Source organism: Dendropsophus ebraccatus, chromosome 1 (assembly GCF_027789765.1).
Source record: "Dendropsophus ebraccatus isolate aDenEbr1 chromosome 1, aDenEbr1.pat, whole genome shotgun sequence".
Classification (NCBI taxonomy): domain Eukaryota; kingdom Metazoa; phylum Chordata; class Amphibia; order Anura; family Hylidae; genus Dendropsophus; species Dendropsophus ebraccatus.
The window spans coordinates 213,388,201-213,406,209 of record NC_091454.1 but is presented as its reverse complement, the minus strand read 5'-3'; the positions used below and the strand labels follow the sequence as shown (position 1 = coordinate 213,406,209).

The window sequence follows — 18,009 nt, the reverse complement described above, 5'->3', positions numbered from 1 at the left end:
TGTGCCCAATTCCAATCTTCCTATCAGGACGGTGCCACTGAAATCTACATCCATCTGAACAGGCAACGTTTTTACATTACTCAGTAATATATTTTTTTTTGCCCATTGCAATCCTGCCATTCTGTTTCCATTAGGGTGAAAACAAATGATTAGTTGCATTGCAGTTTCCAATACTGCAATAAAATCCTTCCATTACTTTCTATTGGAAACCACAATTCAACTGCAATGCAACCTGATCGCGTACAATGTCCTTTAGCCACAATACTGATACAGCCCCCCTGTGTAAGGGTATGTTTACACTCAGTATAACAGGAGGAAATTCCAAGCGGAATCCCCGCCGCAGACTCTGCTCGGAATCCCATCTGCCTCAGTGTCTCAATGTAAGGTGTTGCGCAGCTCCGCTCTTCACTCAAAGAATTGACATGTCAATTCTTTGAGTGGAGAGCGGAGGCAGGCAACACATTACATTGAGACACTAAGGCAGGCAGGATTCCAAGCGGAATTCGTGGCAGGGTTTCCACCTGGAATTTCCACCTGTTTTACTCAGTGTGAACGGGCACTTAAAGAAATGAGCTGTGTGTTCACACACGTGAGTAGGAGCACCAGCCTTTTATTCGAGTGCAATTGCCTTGACTGTACACGGCACTCATCAGAATGTATCCTGGTGATGGTGGTCATAGCTCTTAAAGGAGTTGTCCAGTCATAACTGATAATTTATCATGCTGCTAGGGCTGCAGGGGACATCATACTCTTTATACTTACCCTTCCCTCTCCCTTACCACCCTTCCCTCTCCCTTTCCAGACTGCCCAATGTCTGTTTATGCCTAGCAGTCATTTCCTGTCTGCACGGCACGCCAGTGGAAGTTTTGAAGAAGAGGATGGCAGAAGACACCAAGCAGCAGCAGGGAAGCGGGATGGGTAAGTATACATGTTTGTTATGCTCCCTGGAACCCCAGCAGCATGATAAATTAGAACTGGACAACCCCTTTAAAAGGTAGGCCCAGCTTCACTGTATAGAAATTAGAGCAAACTGGTGGAAGAGCGCCTCAGAGGGTGATACTGTATTAATATTAGAAAGTAGCCCAATAGACGGATCAAAGTTCACCTGGCTGGGTTGAGCCAAGTTACAACCACTTTATATCGAGGGCTATAGCTGGTGTATATATGACCCTAACACTTTGAGGGTATGGAAACACAGCAGAAATTCAAAGCAAAAAAAATTCTCAACACTGACCAAATGTATATTTATATGTTTATTGATCCATAGGTAACACATTTTGGTGCCCATTTGTCAAACCACAAGCATAATGTACTCATATTTTTGTGGTACATTATCCTTGTGGTTTGACATGAGATGCCCAGAAACACTTTACCTGTGGATCAATAACCATGACTATATACAGAATTTTTTTGCTTTCAATTTCCAAAATTATTAAACTATCTTTTATTTCTTAGCCGAGTGTCAAGGAGGAAGGGTCTCTGCAATCTGTCACTGACATCTGGGCGGAGATGATTGACAGGCAGAGAGGCCACTAACGAATCTCTCTGCCTGTCAATCATTTACATACTGCGGGCTGACAGGAAGAGTCTAAGAGACTTTGCAATTGATGACTAGGAGACTTTGCAATTGGGTTTATTAGCCGAAAAATGCATTTTTATCATGAAAAAGCAGTCTGAAGCTCTGCCGCCTGTCTTCATTGTTCTCTATGAAGAGGGGAGGGGTCAAGAGAGATTAGGCACCGACACAGGACAACAAAGAGTTAATTTACAGCTACATCACCAGGCTATCTGCTCTTAAGTCAGCACTGACCTCTCTGACCTCTGAATAGCGCTTTCACATTGCTCCTGCTGTGTAATCCTTTGTTCTTTGCTACCGAATAATCTCCCTCCTTCCTCCTCCCCCCTGCCCTCTCCATAGAACTGACAGGGCCTGACTGATGTAAACCAGTCGAGATTTCCTGATAATGAGCAGTGGATGAGACAGAGGAGAGGGGGGGGGGGGGCTGTCTGGGAAAAGTCTTTTTGAATGCAGATAATAGCATATTTGCCCAATAAACCCAATTACAAAGTTTATTAAAATCACCTGGACTATTGATTTCTGCAAAAAAATTAAACAACAGTGACACTTTTTCTGTTAGCTAAAGCTACTGCTGCAGCCACGACCAGTATGTGCTGCAAGCTGCACAGTAGCTCTATACCAGTGATTTTCAACCTTTTTTGAGCCGCGGCACACTTTTTATACTTAAAAAATCCCGGGGCACACCACCAACCAAAATGGCACAAAATGACACTAAAACAGTACATATTATACATATAGTTAATAATATAGATTCAAAATGTATTTATACTAACTCAGTGTGAAACCTGGGCCTGTTTTCTTCTCCCCACCATACTTCTCCCCCCCTGCTTCTCTCCTGTGCTTCTCTCCCCCATTCTTCTCTCCCCTGTGCTTCTCCCCCCTACTTCTCTCCTGTGCTTCTCTCCACCATACTTCTCCCCCTCCTGCTTCTCTCCTGTGCTTCTCTCCCCCGTGCTTCTCTCCACCAAACTTCTCTCCCCCCTGCTTCTCTCCCCTGTTTCTCCCCCATCCCCAGGTTTCTCTCCCCCATTATTTTCTCCTGTTTCACAGGGGCACCATAGTTTGGGGAACTTTCCCCGCGGCACACCCGGCCATGTGTCGCGGCACACTAGTGTGCCACGGCACACTGGTTATAGATCACTGCTCTATACAGTACTGGAGGAAACAATATCGGCACCATCTTGCTTATTGGTTCTTTTTAAAATCCTTACCGCAGGTCAAGTTCCATGGATGGAAGCTATTAAGATGAATCAGTGTGTAATATACGTACAGCTCATACCAACAAAATAGAAGCTGCCCATGATGCTCAGGTGCCCAAACAACAATTGTCATTATAATAAATGTATTAAAAATAATTAAATGAATGGCTTTTACCCAGCATTTGTCCACACTGAGTTCTGGAGCTCTTCTATTTGGGATGTTACTGTATAACTTTATCAGTAAGTAATAATAGTGCATGTGGCGCCATCTACAGTTTCATGTTCTAAATGACTGTTGGATTCAGTACAATGCCCATGATTCTTAATATTCCCCCAAAAGTCTAATGCAATATGAGAAATTAAAAGTGGATGTTTGAGCAAACATCTTTTTATACACAAAGGGGGGCATTTTTTAATTGCATTTTTTTTGCACTAGTTTATCATTAGGCGAACAGTCCTTGATAAATCTTGCACAATTTTTGCACACTTTTTTTTTTTGGCTAACACAGTTTGGCTATAAAAAAAACTAAGCCAGGATCTGACTGGAGTCCTGCTGCACAATTATTGGCACAAAAACTCAAAATTTGCCCATAATAAATCTGGCTGAAAAAGTAGCTAATATAAACCACACAAAAATTTTGCACCACAACCGCTGTAAAATGCTTAAAAACAGCGAAAATGGTGTGATAAATGCATTCGTTTAGCAGTAAAAAAAATAAAAAAATAAATAAATATATATATATATATATATATATATATATATATATATATATATATATATATATACACCTCGTACACCTTTTCATTATGATCGTACACCTTTTTATTATGTAAAAGGCCTGTTTCTTTTGCAGGATCTAAGGGGACATAAGCAGTCATTTTTTTATTTGTCTGCTAAAATCCTGTAAAATACATAAACAGAAGACAGGAGGGATCCCTTGAAGTCGATGGGATCTCAAAGGATCCATCTGGGCCCCTTTTTGTAGCACTGAACAGACTCTGCCCCAATACAAGTGTGAACTTATCCTGCGTTTACACGGAACGATTATCGTTCGAATTTTCGCATAAACGATCGCATTTAGATCTTTCAACATGTTATTGAATCGTCGTTTGCTGAAAATTCGCAGATCGCTTTGTGTGAACAGTCTTTTACCAATTTACCCTATGTACAAAATGGGCTTAAGCGATCTTAAAAACGATCGCATTAACAGTTTTTCTTACAAATTTTCGAACGATTTTTCTAACGATTTATTCGTCTAAACGCTGATCGTTATAAAAACCAAATTGTTGCTTCAAAATCGTTAAACGATCGATTGAGCGAATTATCGCTCCGTGTAAACGCACCATTAGGCCAGGTTCAGACTATGTAACTGTGCGGCTGTATTTGCGGCTGTAATTGTGCGGCGGTATTTTTGGTGGTTCATGCGTACGCTGGAAAGTATAGGATATACGGCTGCACAGTGCACACTATGTATGAATCTACGGCCCGATCGTAAACGGACCCGTAAAAAATGAACAAGACCATTGTTTGCGGCTGGACATGCGGCCGAGGATTGACAGGCGGTCCGTACGGAGTACTTCAAAAATAGCCGGCAATGATGCCGAATGCCCATGCCTCTAATAGTTAATATATTAAATTAATAAAACACATTTTCTTTGTAATAAAGTCCCTTTCGTTGGTCAATAATTTAATTCTAACGAATCCATCATTTTGCAATTAAATATACTGTTAAAATAAATAGATATATATAAATAAATGTATATTTATATATATATTTATTTTTTGAAAGTATATTTAATTGCACAATGGTGGATACGTTAGAATTATATTATTGAACAACGAAACTGAATTTATTTAATCGAAAATGTGTTTTATTAATTAAATATTAATTAGTACAGGAAGCTCTATAAGCCGTTAATTCATATGCCGGCAATAGAGCATTCTGTACTAATCATCACTTTACTTTAATGAAAACATCAAAAGTTTCTTCTAATTATGTTATCACAATAGCATTATTAGAAGAAACATTTAGAATTATATGTGCGCTCAGCTGATTGGCTGATCGGCTGAGCGCACATATAAAGAGCCGGTCCGCAGTACAGTGACTTCATTGTGCTGCGGACCAGCGAAGAGGACACATCGGGGTGAGTATACAGCTCTCCCCACCCCCTCCCCAGCACTGCACCCCTCCCAGCAAGGAAGGGGGGGTCAGTTAACCCCTTCCTTGCTGGGATGGGTGCAGTCTGACATCAGTCTGGCCCCCAGGGGGTTAAGGGGGATGCAATACATCCTCCCTTAACCCCTTGGGGGCCAGACTGTAAGCAGCGATCTGTAAAGATGCTGCATACTGTAAGGAGCACAACACCGCTGACAATGATGGGTGTTGTGCTCCTGTTTGTGTGTTTTTTGTGTGTTTCTCCCTTTTTGTTTTTCAGATATCGGTATCCTGTGGATTACGTCGGATTCCGTGGACTACGTCGATGACCAGCGTTTTTTTTTATGTTTTTTTTTAATAAAATGGTCAATGAGGGGTGTGGGGGTGTTTTTATTTGAATAAAAAAATTTTTTAACTTGTGTCTTGTCTTTATTTCTTTACTTTATAGACTTAGTAGTGGAAGCCGTCTAATAGACGGAATCCATTACTAAGTTGGGGCCTAGTGTTAACCGGTATAAAATGGCTAACACTAACCCCCTATTATTACCCCAGTACCCAATGCCACCAGGGGTACTGGGAAGAGCCGGGTGCCAGTGGTCCCGGAGCGTCAAAATTGGCGCTCCTGGACCGGGCGGCAGCAGGCTGGTAAGATTTAGGCTGGGGAGGGCCTAAACCAATGGCTCTTCCCACCCTGGTGTTACCAGGCTGCTGTCGTTTGGTTTTTAACCCGGCTGGTTATAAAAATAGGGGGGACCCTATGCGTTTTTTTTTTAATTATTTATTTATTTTAAAAAAAACCAGCATAGAGTCCCCCCTATTTTTATAACCAGCCGAGTTAAAAACCAAACGACAGCAGCCTGGTAACACCAGGGTGGGAAGAGCCATTGGTTTAGGCCCTCCCCAGCCTAAATCTTACCAGCCTGCTGCCGCCCGGTCCAGGAGCGCCAATTTTGACGCTCCAGGACCACTGGCACCCGGCTCTTCCCAGTACCCCTGGTGGCATTGGCTACTGGGGTAATAATAGGGGGTTAGTGTTAGCCATTTTATACCGGCTAACACTAGGCCCCAACTTAGTAATGGATTCCGTCTATTAGACGGCTTCCACTACTAAGTCTATAAAGTAAAGAAATAAAGACAAGACACAAGTTAAAAAATTTTTTTATTCAAATAAAAACACCCCCACACCCCTCATCGACCATTTTATAAAAAAAAAACATAAAAAAAACCGCTGGTAATCAACGTAGTCCACGGAATCCGACGTAATCCACAGGATACCGATATCTGAAAAACAAAAAGGGAGAAACACACAAAAAACACACAAACAGGAGCACAACACCCATCATTGTGAGCGGTGTTGTGCACCTTACAGTATGCAGCATCTTTACAGATCGCTGCTTACAGTCTGGCCCCCAAGGGGTTAAGGGAGGATGTATTGCATCCCCCTTAACCCCTTGGGGGCCAGACTGATGTCAGAATGCACCCATCCCAGCAAGGAAGGGGTTAACTGACCCCCCTTCCTTGCTGGGAGGGGTGCAGTGCTGGGGAGGGGGTGGGGAGAGCTGTATACTCACCCCGATGTGTCCTCTTCGCTGGTCCGCAGCACAATGAAGTCACTGTGCTGCAGACCCTCTAATTATACGTGCGCTCAGCCGAACAGCCAATCAGCTGAGCGCACATATAATTCTAAATGTTTCTTCTAATAATGCTATTGTGATAACATAATTAGAAGAAACATTTGATGTTTTCATTAAAGTAAAGTGATGATTAGTACAGAATGCTCTTTTGCCGGCAATATGAATTAACGGCTTATGGAGTTTCCTGTACTAATTAATATTTAATTAATAAAACACAATTTCGATGAAATAAATTCAGTTTCGTTGTTCAATAATTTAATTCTAACGTATCCATCATTGTGCAATTAAATATACTTTCAAAAAATAAATATATATATAAATATACATTTATTTATATATATATATATATATTTATTTTAACAGTATATTTAATTGCAAAATGATGGATTAGTTTAAATTTAATTATTGAACAACGAAAGGGACTTTATTACAACGAAAATGTGTTTTATTATTTTAATAGATTAACCACGAGAGACATCGGCATTAGTGCAGAGGATCGCAAACTCCGGTAATAGCGATTCATGTAAACTGTTTCCCTGCTTTCCCAGATGCATCCAGAGGTGTTTGCATCACTTTCTTAAGATTTTATTTGTTATTTTTAGTTGAACCAGATTTCAAAGTAAATGACCGTATGTTTTGAGCCGCATGTCTATTTTTTCCCACGGCCGGAGTTTCATCCGCACATTTACAGCCGCATAAAAAATACAGCCGCACAGTTACATAGTGTGAACCTAGCCCCCGACTTATTTATCAAAACAAATCAACCCCTAATGGTCATTTTACACGGAACGATTATCGTTTGAATTTGCACGATAACGATCGACTTCAAACGATAATCGTACGTGTAAACGCAGCGAACGATCAAACGTGATCTTTCAACATGTTCTCAAATCATCGTTGGTCGTTCGCAAAAAATTCGCAATCGTTCTGTGTAAACGATCGTTATAAAGAAAAATTGTTACTTCGAAATCGTTAATCGTGCGATTGGGCGAATTATCGCTCCGTGTAAAAGTACCATTACATTTTTTTGTTGTGTGATGGAATATAGTTAAGAATGGTGAATGATGTTTGTTTTTGGCTGCTGTAACAGCGAACATGGTGCAGAGTTTATTAGGACATTTACAATAAGAACATGACAAGAAACACAGTTTTCTTAAGAACTTATCAACCCTCTTTGTCAACCAGTCTAAAACATGTAAGTACGTCTATTTTAGGTAAAGTAGTATAATTCACTATATCACTATTGGTTTCCTCTCTTTTTACCTCAGGATGGCGCATTGAACCTATCTTGCAGCCTGACAGGACTGTGAGCCCGCCAAAAACGGCCAATAGTTGATTGACGGCTACTGCATCCAATCAGAGCTCTGCTAGTATAACGCGCGGGCTAGGAGGTGTCCCGGGAGTGGTGAGGGGAGAGTATCCTCAGGCTGCTGACTGGACTGAGGAGAGGGAAGACGCTGCGTGTGTCTCAGGGTCTAAGGAGCAGAAGTGAAGGCTTATAAGAACAGGTCTAGGTTTAGACTCATGACAGGAGAGCAATGGTAGAGCTAAGCCTTATATTTCACCTCATTCACTCTGCCATTTTGAGAGTTCAGTCAGTACAGCCTAGGATTCCTGTATATTGTCAGGTAGATATCTAGTCAGATGGGGGCTAAGCTTTATACAGTGTGTACAGTCTGTTTTATTTTGTATTTTTTTTTCATTAGATGTGTGTATCAGGTTGTATATAGGGTGGTCAATATACATATCTATCTACTATTTGTGTACTCCATCATCACCTACTCTATCTCCTATCTATCTGTTTATCTACCTGTCTGTCTGTCCCTATTTATCTATCTATCTATCTCCTATCTATCTATCTCCTATCTATCTATCTCCTATCTATCTATCTATCTATCTATCTATCTATCTATCTATCTATCTATCTATCTATCTCCTATCTATCTATCTATCTATCTATCTCTATCTATCTATCTCCTATCTATCTCCTATCTATCTATCTATCTCCTATCTATCTATCTATCTATCTATCTATCTCCTATCTATCTATCTCCTATCTATCTATCTATCTATCTCCTATCTATCTATCTATCTATCTATCTATCTATCTATCTATCTCCTATCTATCTCCTATCTATCTATCTCCTATCTATCTATCTATCTATCTCCTATCTATCTATCTATCTATCTATCTATCTATCTATCTCCTATCTATCTATCTATCTATCTCCTATCTATCTATCTATCTATCTCCTATCTATCTCTCTCCTATCTATCTATCTATTTATCTATCTCCTATCTATCTATCTATCTCCTATCTATCTATCTCCTATCTATCTATCTATCTATCTATCTATCTATCTCCTATCTATCTATCTATCTATCTATCTATCTATCTATCTATCTATCTCCTATCTATCTCCTATCTATCTATCTATCTATCTCCTATCTATCTATCTCCTATCTATCTATCTCCTATCTATCTATCTATCTCCTATCTATCTCCTATCTATCTATCTATCTATCTATCTATCTATCTATCTATCTTCTATCTATCTATCGATCTCCTATCTTTCTATCTATCTATCTATCTATCTCCTATCTATCTATTTATCTATCTATCTATCTATATCTCCTATCTATCTCCTATTTATCTATCTATCTCCTATCTATCTATCTATCTATCTATCTATCTATCTATCTATCTCCTATCTATCTATCTATCTCCTATCTATCTCCTATCTATCTATCTATCTCCTATCTATCTATCTATCTATCTCCTATCTCTATCTATCTCCTATCTATCTATCTATCTATCTATCTATCTATCTATCTATCTATCCATTATTTATCTTTCTATACCCTATGTACAGTATCTATCTATCTCATATCTATTTATCTTATATCTGTCTGTCTATCTTTCTATCCCTTATGTACAGTATCTATCTATCTATCTATCTATCTATCTATCTATCTATCTATCTATCTCCTATCTATCTATCTATCTATATCTTCTATCTATCTATCTCCTATCTATCTATCTATCTCCTATTTATCTATCTATCTATCTCCTATCTATCTATCTATCTATCTATCTATCTATCTATCTATCTATCTATCTCCTATATCTATCTATCTATCTATCTATCTATCTATCTATCTATCTATCTATCTATCTATCTATCTATCCATCCATTATTTATCTTTCTATACCCTATGTACAGTATCTATCTATCTCATATCTATTTATCTTATATCTGTCTGTCTATCTATCTATCAGTCTGTCTGTCTATCTTTCTATCCCTTATGTACAGTATCTATCTACTATCTATCTATCTATCTATCTATCTATCTATCTATCTATCTCCTATCTATCTATCTTCTATCTATCTACTATCTATCTATCTATCTATCTATCTATCTATCTATCTATCTATCTATCTATCTCCTATCTATCTATCTATCTCCTATCTATCTATCTATCTATCTATCTATCTATCTCCTATCTATCTATCTATCTATCTATCTATCTATCTATCTCCTATCTATCTATCTATCTATCTATCTATCTATCTATCTATCTATCTATCTATCTCCTATCTATCTATCTTCTATCTATCTACTATCTATCTATCTATCTATCTATCTATCTATCTATCTATCTATCTATCTCCTATCTATCTATCTATCTCCTATCTATCTATCTATCTATCTATCTATCTATCTCCTATCTATCTATCTATCTATCTATCTATCTATCTATCTCCTATCTATCTATCTATCTATCTATCTATCTATCTATCTATCTATCTCCTATCTGTCTCCTATCTATCTATCTATCTCCTATCTATCTCCTATCTATCTATCTCCTATCTATCTTCTATCTCTCCATCATTTATCTTTCTATCCCTTATGTACCTATCTACCATCTATCTACTATCTATCATTTATCTTTCTATCTATCCCATGTTTAGCTGTTTATATGTATCATATCTGTGCATGGTTCATATCTACTCAAATATATATCGTCAGTGACTATCCACGAGCAGCAACCATGGGAGATACTGTTTTAGTTTGCACCCAATATGATGTCATGTGCTGCAGAGTGATGTCATTTTATAAAAAGGCATGACAGCTCATCACATGACACACTGAGATAACAGAAAAGTGCAGGGGACCAAGTCCGTGCTTGTGGATATACTGTATTTAGCTACATTTTCAGAGTGTGATCTTGTTCACACGGCAGATTTACATGCTGATTTTAGTACAGCTTTTGAAGGTCCAACTGAATGGGAGAGTATTTGCAGAAATGAGCAGCAAAGAGACACTACATACAGTATATGTAAAGAAAAAAGAAACACAATTGTGTTGCATTTGCAGGCACATTTATCTGTGGGAAAGTGTGTGCATGGAAGCACAGATCTATGCTCACCTAATTGGGGCGTACACATTAGGCCTGATACTGGTATACGCTTGTAGGTATATAGGAAGGGCTGTTGCTTCTTCTGCGGCAAAGATTCATGTCACTTTCCAAAGTGAAAAATCTAAAAACTTTGTCGATTTTCTAACCCTAAAGTCAGTAAAAGATGGTTTTTCATGCCTAACCGTGCAGGAAAACTTTACTAAAATAATTATAGTAAACATTTTACATAGCATACACAGCAAATTCAGTGCTGTCATAACATATACAGCCTGCGGGAAGATGCAGTGAACCAAATACTAGTGATACAGAGAACACTATTATGGTAGTAGCACCTGCACCTATGAGACACGACTGTTGTGTCGCCATCTACTGGACCATTTGAAAACTGCAGAATTGATGAAATGATACCTGTGTGCATTCATAGAAACTAAGGGCCCATGTAAATATATGGCAACCGGTAGTGGGCCAATGTGCGTAACCGCTTTATATTTATAGTGCCCCCTTCCCACAGCGCTGTGGGGTGGGCCCAGTGGGGAGATGACTGTCACATGGCTGGCCTCCCGCTGCAACAGGCAAGGTCAATGCTAGCACCAATACATTTAGGCGATTCACGGTACCCGGGCTGTCTCTTCCTTCCCCACGGAGCAGGAAGGCATCGGGAATCAAATGCGGAAGGTTGGACAAGGTTCGAGTTCTATAGAACCTAAGATTTTCCGATGTTCAATCATCTCTACTCACCATGTGCATCATGTTATACAACAGTTTTGATTTATTTGTAAAATAGTACTGAATATAATGCGAGTTATTCTGGGAAATTGACATACAACATGATTTAAACCACAGTGTCAATTATACGGCCATTTCCTACATTGTGCAGCTGTTGGTGAACACACGGGTGTGTGAGCTCATTGGCATGTGGGACCATGGCCTTAATATGATCTCTATGGTAAACCTGATAACCCGCAGCTGCAGTTAGAGTGCTTACTAGGACTAAGTCACATAGTCATTGATCAATTGAGCAGGCATTCCCATATTTCAAGATGAGGACCAGGAAGTGATGAGTAGGGACCTTGACACAATTGGAATGACACAAGGGGATTGTGAGTAGTATTGAGCTCGCTTGCTGAACTGTTAGGGTTCAGCAATGATCTTCAAATCCAAAAGCTCAGCATTTGATTCTAGGCGGCTTAAGATGTTGGATGCGCCCTAGGGCTGCCAGGAAAAAATGGATACAGCTTATGGCCTGTGGCTGTATCCATGTATTTTCCAGGACTCAATAGGATACTATTAAATTTTTCCAGCTGTCAGGAGTCAAATGCCGAGCGTTCAGGTTGGAGATTGTTGTTCAACGGGAACAGTACAGTCAGTGTGGTCAACACTAATGATAAGGTGATTAAAGGGGAATGGAGCGCCGGATGCCTCGCCGGGCAGGACGCATGCCATTCGGCTCTGGCATCCGGCATGTAGAAGCACAATGTGAAAAAATAAACATATATCTCCCCCTGTGTGCTCCCCCCCTCCCCTATAGCCCCCCAGTTGCTCCCCCAGTAGTATATAGCCCCCCTGTTGCTCTTCCAGTAGTATATAGCCCCCCTGTTGCCCCCCCAGTAGTATTTAGCTTCCCTGTGCGCTCTCCCCCAGTAGTATATAACCCCCCTGTTGCCCTCCCAGTATTATTTAGCTTCCCTGTGCGCTCTCCCCTAGTAGTATATAGCCCCCCATGTTCGCTCTCCCCCTCCCAAATAGCCCCCCTGTACGCTCTCGCCCTCCCATATAGCCCCCCTGTGCACTCTCCCCCTCCCATATAGCCCCCTGTGCGCTCTCCCCTTGTAGTATATAGCCCCCTGTGAGCTCCCCCAATTAGTATATAGCCCCCCCTGTGCGCTCCCCCGCAAATCCTATTGAAAATGACAGGAAAACATACTGGGAAAAAAAATGTCAACTGATGAGAGCAACTTGTGACAACTGATGGCAACTAATGGAAACTGATGGTTTTTAATGAAAAGAAGGATAGAAAAACTGATGGCAACTGATGCACTTTTGGCATCAGTTGTGGTCAGTTTTTAGACAAAAAACTGATGCAAACTTATATATGTAAACCCAGCCTAACTCTCTATGCTGTTTGGGCAACTGCCATTAAAGTAAAATGGAGTTAGGCAAATTGTTTAACTTGCCAGCTTCAGCTGTTTTTGGCGTCATGACCACCTCTGGCAACCGCAGACAGGACAAACAGGCCGGGGAGCCCTCTATCTAAAGATAGGTGTATCTCTGAGAGTTATATATTTTGAACATGTATGGCATATCCTATACCCAGTCTGACCCTTTTTTATTTTTATTTTATACCAATGGACAACCTCTTTATCTCAGTCTCCTGTTATGTCTGTTGTCACTCACATACATGCTAGTATTTGAATGCACAGTATTAGTTAAACAAACACTCCGCAGTACATCGTTATTCCGGTGCCATGACGCCGTTCAAATGACATCACACCTCTTTTGACCCCTTTGATTGTCCTGTGCTTTTAAAGGGAACCTTTAACCCCCCCGTGCCGGGGTGACAGGCTCCCGACCCCCCGCTACAGCCCCCTATACTCACCTGATCCCGCCGGGTCCCGCTTCTGAATCTGGTCGGGTCACGGAGATCTCACGGATGAGTCCAACGCTCATAGAGAGTGACGGAGAGTCCAGCGCTGGACTCTTTACTACTGGCCTTTGAAGATGTGGGACAGGCGGAGAAGAGGTCACGTGGGCACCAGCGTGATTTGAACAGAGTCAGCACTAGAATGAAGCTACACTGTGGGGAATCGATCATCATGGGTGACAGTACATGCCAGCCTGTAGCTTGAGGGGGGGGGGGATAATACAATTTGGGGGGAGTGCTTCTTTAAATTGAAAGTGTCAAATGTAAATGCGAAGGTATTTATAAAGCCACATGTGTAACTATTTTGGAAGTAAAGATATTTTTGCTGTTTGTTTTAGATACAGAACAGTGATAGCAGTGATGAAAGAACACAAGTGTGGTAACTGAACACTTAGCCAGCATTACTTGGTAGGTCAAGTCTTCAATTCATCAAAGCTGTTCTATAAGAACTGAAGTAATAATATGGAGAAAAAAATGTAAATAAAAGGTGGGAATGAAATATACCTAACAGTATGTTATGTTAACTGTGATTTTGACTTCCAGTTATGACAATGGCTAAAGGCAGCACGCTGGAAAAGTCCTTCACATGTCCTTGGAAAGTCCATGACCTTCACATGTGGGCCTTGGACTCTCAAGAGAAGGTATGTGCTGCACAATGAAACATACCCTGACAGTCAGAGAGACTGTAATGTTGTCGATTGCCCTCCATCTCTTCTTGCTTTTGCACATGACTGCTTAGGCCAGTGATTGGCTGCAGTGGCAGTACAAATGATTGTTTCCCAGCAGTGTAAACAAGGGATGTACTGCAGACAATAATGGTAATAACAGTCGCACCAACAATGTGCACCCCCCCCCCCTCCTTTGGGAACGGAACCCTGCGGTCTTCTAGTTTATAGTCATTTACAAGTGTGATGGTTGTAAGTACAAAAAGATTAGTCATCAGAAGAAGCTGATTGGTGGGGTCTGACCACTGGGATCCCAAGAACAGGGACAAATTTGTGCGCACCATTCATTCCAAGGACAATTTTGTCCCTATTCTCAGGATCAGTGGTGCTTCCCACAGTGAGACGCTAACTTATCTGCTTGTAATGCCTTATCTTGTATATGGCCATACCCCTCTAAATTAAGCATAGCAAATGCAAAAAGAATTGTGAATATAGCTCTAGAGTATAACACAGACTGGAGCACAGGATCAATACAAGATGTCTAATATCATGTTTATAAAGTGATCAAACAATTGGATTCTGTTGGAGCTGCAAAAATTGTTTTTTTGTAAATGTATACGTGTTTCCAGTATGACATAAAATTTCATTACAGTAAAAATTAACCCAGATTTCCACGTATACTTAAATTGTTTCCAAATAGCTTTCTAGATCCCTGTCAATTGGGTTATCTGGGGACAAACCTTCCTCAGAAATGCCCCTTACCTGCCCTAATCCTCTGCGGCTGTCATCATGATGTTGCCAAGTTCCTATTCTTCTCTGCCTTCGGCTTCCAATGAAGTGTCTACCCTGGCTTTCACTGGCTGAGGTGAGTCTCCACTGTGGCCAGTGATTGGCATAGTGAACAGCTTCTTCAGGGTCCGCACATTTTTAGAAGCTGGAAGAAGTGTGAGGGAGCAGCTGTGAGGGATCAGGGGAGGCAAGTATACGTTTTTTTTTAATACAATATGGGTCCTGTTTTTTTTTTTTGGCAGCACTTCTAGAAAAGTTTGTCCTGGACAACTACATTGCCAATGACTTTACCATAGTTTTCAATAGAAATGTGTGCACTTTCTTACAGCATTACTTTTAGACATTCATCAATAAACAGGCATATTCAATATTACTTCCAGGAAATGATTTTATTTCACATACACATAATAATAGCCATCCAATGGGGGAAGCACAGGGGTAGGGTTGGATACTGGGCAGGGCTGACGCGATTTGGGTACGAGGGGATTAAAAAACGTATAAAAAAAATAAAACTGATAATATTTCAAGCAGGGATAAAATACACATTGAGTAGGGAGACAAGAGATTCGGTGAATAAAAAGCCGTTAAAAGGGGGGGGGTACCAGGGTAGCTGAAATGAGTGAATAGTAAAGGAAGGGGTGGGGCTTAGATAATTAGGGGTGGGGTTTGGATAGTAAGTGCTGAGAGGAGGATAAAGGTAAAGTTAGAAAATTCAGAGGGATGAAAGTGGAGATGACATTTAGTTTTAGAAAAGACATAATAGGAAACTTGTAATGGGCTACTGGATGAGTCCATCAGTAGAGCACTGGTTGAAAAAGTAGATGAGAGTGAAGAAAAAGGTACTGTAGTAGGGAAAATTTACAGAAGGGGCGCTATACTGACAAGAAGCATTCCATTTACACATTCTGTAGAGAGCAGTGGAGCATACACAGTGGTAATATGTTTAGAATAAAGGGAATAATAAGAGAAAGGGAGAACGGTTAAAAGTGGGTCAAATACCAAATGAGGAAGAGAGGAGGGATGTTCATTCTGGATATGCAATGTAATGATATATCAATCTATATATATGTACACATATATAGATATGCTGCCTTTCTCAAGAGCTACAAGAACCTTATACCTTCTGACTAGAGCAGAGAGCTATTAATGGCCCTTTTGCAGGAAATGTACATTTTTCCCCCCAAATAAGTAAATTCAGCGATAATACCTCTGCCTTTCTGCACAGTAATTTTTAATTAGTTACTTTAACCTCTATATGTTTTTTTATATTAAGTCCCTGTTTTAAAAGTTAGTAAGAAATTAAAGGTGTTTTCAATGTTCAACTCAACATGCACTTGCCAGGTATTAATATGTGGATACTTTGGTGCTATCCATGTAAACTGCTGGCATCTGTAATCTGGTCCAGCCATAAAGATTACATCCTGTGTCTAAAAGAGGGACAAAGTCTACCTATGTGTTCTATTATATGAGCGGTAGTATGGCCAGATCATAGAACAGTTCTCCAAGTTCTAATTAACCAATCTTAGAAACATCTATGGTGATCTTAGTTTGGTTGAGTAGAACTACAGAGGGTTCAGGTTATAATATAGATGCTAATAGCCAGTAAAATATGTAACTGGCCTTAAAGTGTTCCTATCAGCATTTTTTTTATTATTAAAACAGCCCTATACAGAGGTCCTGGAGGCGGGAACTATTTGTTAGGTGCCCACAGTATTGATAGGATTCCTGGCCCCTCATCTCAGCTATGACTTATATAAGTCTCCTGATTTCATTCCACAACTATGAGTCTTAGCTGAGAAGAGGGGCCTGGAATGTTGTTAATACAGAGCATTCCAGACACCTGACAACCAGAACCCGCCCCCTGGACACTTGCCGCAGTGGCCAGGAGCTTAACACTACTGTCTACTCTAAGTGTGCACATAGAATGTTTACTTGGGTTGAAAACCCGATTTCTTTCTCTACTAGCTATTTTTATTGTCCAATTATGCATGAAACTGAGATGTATAGGCATACAAATCATTGAGTAATGATTGCTCGTCGCTCATAAGAAATCTCCTTAGTGTAGGACAAGTGCATGTTAAGTCATCAGGATCATAAAAGGGATTTAATTCCTGTAATACTGAATAAGGGATTGTAGTCCATAGTCATTTCATCTGTGTATTATTAATTGGTTTACGTAAAGAAAAACAGCATTTTTCTTCATGAACTTTTTTTTGTCTTTTTAGGGGGGAGGGGGGCAACACCCTTATGTGAATTCCTTTGTCAAAATCCCAGCTGCTCTTAACTTTACCACTACAGAAATATAGAAAGGCACTATGCAGGCTGGTATTAGTCAATCATTATACCCTCTTGCTGGGAGATTTTAGGGACAATTTCCAGTTAGGATGAATCCCTTTTATTGTGTCCAGTTTGAAGCAAATTAAACATTTAAGGCACTCCCTACTGTACACTAAATCCTGCTCGAATTCCCAATTCATAGAAAAGCATACAGAAGCAGAGTAAAATGGTCACATTTTCTACAAATAGCCATTGAACAGCTTTCTACATCTCTTAACACCCCACCCTTACAATCACACCCTAAAAACAATTCCTATAAAAAGTGGGAACACTAGAATGAAAAAAAAAAGTGCATCATGCTTCAATGTTGGTTTTCAGATGTGTTTCTTTTTAAATAAAAGCAAAGCACCTAAGGGGTTAAAAAAATTCCAAAATCTTACATCCACTCATTAAATATAGTTGTTAACCAGCAGCAGAAAAAAATGGTATTTGTCCAGCAGTTCTCAAAATAAGTCACGTAAAAGGATTATTACCAAAAATATCACCTCATCTATGAGAAGTTAAAATTTGGCAAACACTCTGAAATATTACTGGGGTTGTCAAAATCTTCTAATAATTATCACTAACTGGCGTTAAAATTATATTA

General features: G+C 40.0%; 1 protein-coding gene and 1 long non-coding RNA gene across 2 annotated transcripts in view; one reads left to right on the top strand and one right to left on the bottom strand.

Moving 5' to 3' along the window:
* The window catches only part of ACP5 (acid phosphatase 5, tartrate resistant), a 79,221-nt gene extending 71,311 nt beyond the window's left edge, over positions 1-7,910 (bottom strand). Inside the window, exon 1 of the mRNA XM_069947130.1 lies at positions 7,832-7,910. The gene's annotated coding sequence lies outside the window, so the exon portion shown is untranslated. The remainder of the gene's footprint in view (positions 1-7,831) is intronic.
* Positions 7,911-7,959: 49 nt separating this feature from the next.
* On the top strand, positions 7,960-14,562 carry LOC138768999 (uncharacterized). The gene is made up of 3 exons (XR_011359194.1): positions 7,960-8,196; positions 13,971-14,040; positions 14,176-14,562. It is a non-coding gene; the product is annotated as an uncharacterized lncRNA (long non-coding RNA).
* The last annotated feature ends 3,447 nt before the right edge of the window (positions 14,563-18,009 follow it).